The following is a 4,050-nucleotide window of genomic DNA, read 5'->3' as shown; positions in this document are numbered from 1 at the left end:
AGTTTGTCCGGGAGTTTGTTAAAATTATGCGACAGCAAATGTTACAGATTTTAGCTGATATTTGTGCTTCCAGCTCAGAATAGAATACATGGAGTACTAGATGTAACACAAGTATTCTTTTTAAAATTTAGCCTTTATGCTTAAACATTACCAGTAAAAGTGAAAATGAGACGTTTTAATAACATGAATTTGCGAGTTTACCGAAACTGGAGCCGTCACGCAACGTGTCATCAAAGGTGATATCAATATCCACAGAACAACAGTGGACTTTGTCAGTATTTTATATTTCTATAAAACTTCAGTCGTTCACAGTAATGATTTCAGCAACAGACGACAATCATCACAGGCGGAGAACGCACTCCTAATCTTTGATTACTACTAGTTAATAGATACGGGCCTATGGGGGGTGGGGTGGAAGAGTTATATTAGTCCGGCATAATTTGAGCATTTTACCTCCAGCCGAGCATAATTTCGAGCATAATACCCTGGTTTCACGAGTGACGTCCGAAATCATAATACTCTATTTTTCGAGCATAATCCGACAGACCCTATCACTAAAGGTAAAACAAGACATCACTGAAGGCAAGTTATTTGCAAACGACAGTCAATCTGAGATTATTACTACTACCTGCCGTGAGCCAGCTCTGAAAGGAAATTCGAATTCACTTTCGTCTGAAACAAAGAAAAGCATTTAATTGCCTTTCTACTGCAAAACTGAAACACTAAACACCAAACAAAAGGGCCATTCAAACTTAAACAACTGCGATTTGCAAAGGCTCACCTCTACTTTCCCCCATCTTCTAATGCATCTATCAATGTTAAGCCCGAGGGGGGGGGGGGTATTTGTTTTCTATTGCCTTCCCCACCATCGGGAATTTGACTAAGAATCTGGGTCCCAGAGTGGGGACGTTTCCTTTTTTTGCGCGGAGGAATGGGACGAATGTGCTCGGCTCTGCGCCGGCCATCTTGGAATTGAAGTAGCGCGGCTAAAGCCCTGACGGTGGATACTTTGACCAAAAATACTTCTGAAAAGTCAAATGCCCCACATATGCCCAGGGTCCTCCCCTCCCCTCCCCCCTCCCCCCTCCCCCCCTCCCCCTCGGGCTTAACATTGATTGATGCATCATTGACAAAAGAAGGACCAAATCACGTGATCAAAATGACGGGAAAAACTAAAGGCGCGTAAGGGCCGCTTTACACGGTTCGATTTTTGATTTTTTTGCTTTATGATTGTTGTGTACGTCAGAAAAAAATGCATTTAAAACATGTTTCAAAACGCTACGACAATCGTAAGTCATGTCGTAGGCCTCTCGTGAGCTTGCCGCATGCGACAAAAATCGTACAGTGTAAATAGGCCCTAACATTCTGGACGCGCAAAGGGAGGATCGTGACTCGGATCCTGGCTTTATTCTTAGTTTATCTCAATCGGACCATGTACGTTAATGGTCAATGTGTAATGAAAGTGAGCGAATGAAAGTGGAGCATTGCTGGGTTTTTTCCTCAGGTAGTTTAGGAAGACTTGGAAAAAGCCATCTGCAACTAATTAAGAATGCTAAGAAAGGCAGGTGCAGTAAACGCGGCAATTAAAAGTGAAATTAAGGACAACTATTAACAAGCTATTTTAGAATAGTTCTACAAATTAGCCCTTAGGAGGCATCAGAAAACTATTCACCATCATTAGCACCCTGTTTGTTTATCCGACGCCACTTTTGTGAACAAAGCAAATTGAATGAATGGTGAGCTGTAAGTTAGGCGCCATTCAAGAGTATTAAATAATCCAGCGATCCCATCTCTGACGGACTATTGACGGCCTTTTCTGCGGGTCATGTCATGAAGTAATTATCCCTTCGCTGTGTGCAGTGTTCAAATGACTCATAAACAGGCTTTCTCTCAGTAAGAGTTTGTTTCGCTCTTGATTCAATACACTGAGATTAAAGTAATCATTCCTGTACAGGAGACATTTACTTTCCCGATTAACTTTATTTCGATTTTTTTACCGTGGCAGCCAAGCAGTGTGAAGTCAGTTCATGCAAATCTGGCAACAACATGAAACCTTAGCGTCGCTGTTTGAATTATGGAAGAAGTGAGCACCGTAGGTGTTAGACGTCATACAAGTGCGTTTAAGTTAAACAAAATTAAAAAACACGACAATATCATGGTCAGAGATCACAAAACAGCGAAAGCAAAAGCGGCTATGTGACGCTATATGGCATGGCCTAGTCTAGACCAGTTCCTGGTAGGCGTCTTGTTTTAATAAGATTTTGGCTCTTCATCAATGATTTTTCTAATACCAGCCTCATCTCCTATTTTTCCTTATGAATGGCTCCTTTGAAATTGAAAATCCCCTAGATGATTTTAATTATGGTAGTTAAAGCAATTGACGGTATAAATAGATCGCGAGCGAACGGACATTCAGACCCAAATCTTTTTTACATCTATAATCTTCAGAAAGTCAAGGCGTCAACATGAAGTCAGGGTCCATATTAGCCCAAATTTTCATTTTTGCTCTTTTAGCTGCAGCGTTCTTGGAAGAAACTGATACTGCAACAACGTACGGTAAGGTAAGGACAAATAATCACTCCATGGTAATCTACGGTGAAATTCTTCAATCGTTTGCATTGCGGACAGTGCATGCAGTATCATCTTATCGGTGTCTGTATTCATACACTTACCTATTCAGTCTCAACAGTCCGGGCTCGTCTGTTCATGTTCTTTCCAATTTCCTGAAAGACTGAATTCCACCAAGGGTTGAAGTTCATTTCCAAAAAAACGTCTAAAGTCTTTCTGTGACTAGACATAGAGCAAAAGTACTCAGTGTTGTTGGAGATTTCACTATGCTCTGATCCGATCCAGTCGACTCTAAAATCCCTAACATTCTCGACCCGGGATTAAGTTGGTATTGTTGCCTATCATGAATTACAGATCGATGAAGATATTTTTCCTAAAAACAAGGTAATTCTATTGATACGTTCAAAATGATAATGACAATTTTTTCCTCACTAGTTATTGTATCCACGAACTTCGCCAACACGCCAAAACAGACTATTAATTTTATCAAAGTAGGGATGCTAATCAAACTAGGGATGAAGAGCCATGATGCATCATCCACTTTTAGTTATTTAGCCTCAAATCCACTTGAGTATTTGTCATTCATTCATTAATCATATAAGAAGATCTAGAATAGTTGATTATCCCTGTTATATAAGAGTACTCACTTCGTAAGTACATTTCTCAAGACTAACGTCATTGGCAAAAATTTGTTTTTTCCTCATTTTAGCGGCTGGTGAGGAACTATAGACGAAGTCTGTGTGAAACGGCACGTAAACTTCACTGTGAAAGGGAACTTCGAGATCAACCAGAGGCAGAGCAGACTCAGAGGATGCCGGAGGTGTTTCGATAGCTGCCGCCATTACTGCACAGTCGGCTCTGTCTGAATAAAATCCCTGAGCATTTTGTGTTTATAAAGTTCTTGTCAAAATGCTGCGTTTTCACGTATAAACAATAAAAAGAAACTATCCAAGTCTAAACTCGGAGTGGGGTGTTGTTTAGGGAATGAAAACTCCAGAGAATGCAATTAATTTAATCGTTTGTTATTTTCATTTTTCCTTTCCCCAATGCCTCAAGAAATGACGAGTAAAGAAATATTTAACGAAACCACACTCCTGTGAGAAGATAAGCTATAGAACATCCCAGTTTGCCTTGCATGGGCAGTGGTGTTTCATCATTCTGTGGCATCTTAAAATATGAGGCATATTATCTTAGGGTGGGGTTAATCATGAAAAACTGAGCCGGCCAGTTTTCGAACCATTTCTCACGTGAGAGATTTATACACACGAAGTCGAAGTGGAACATCTCAGAAACGGCCACCCTTGGCTCAGACTATAATGATGACGTTGCAGAAAGGCTCTTGGAGGGATGGGAATGTCCCGTTGTCAGCAAAAACGTTCCATTTCTTTCGCTGCGTCGCTACATTTTATCACCATAAAATTAAACTCTCGTTCTTCGGTAGACTTTTTCGATGAAAATATGCCGGGATGGTATTTATGTACT

General features: G+C 40.5%; 1 long non-coding RNA gene across 1 annotated transcript; it reads left to right on the top strand.

Annotated features, from left to right (window-relative positions):
• Window positions 1-2,414: 2,414 nt before the first annotated feature.
• Window positions 2,415-3,527, top strand: LOC138037859 (uncharacterized). Its single transcript, XR_011130129.1, has 2 exons — window positions 2,415-2,561; window positions 3,278-3,527. It is a non-coding gene; the product is annotated as an uncharacterized lncRNA (long non-coding RNA).
• The last annotated feature ends 523 nt before the right edge of the window (window positions 3,528-4,050 follow it).

This window comes from Montipora capricornis, chromosome 2 (assembly GCF_036669925.1).
Source record: "Montipora capricornis isolate CH-2021 chromosome 2, ASM3666992v2, whole genome shotgun sequence".
In the NCBI taxonomy this organism is placed as follows: Eukaryota; Metazoa; Cnidaria; class Anthozoa; order Scleractinia; family Acroporidae; genus Montipora; species Montipora capricornis.
Note: the sequence above shows the minus strand (reverse complement) of the source record. Positions and strands in the feature narration are given on the sequence as shown.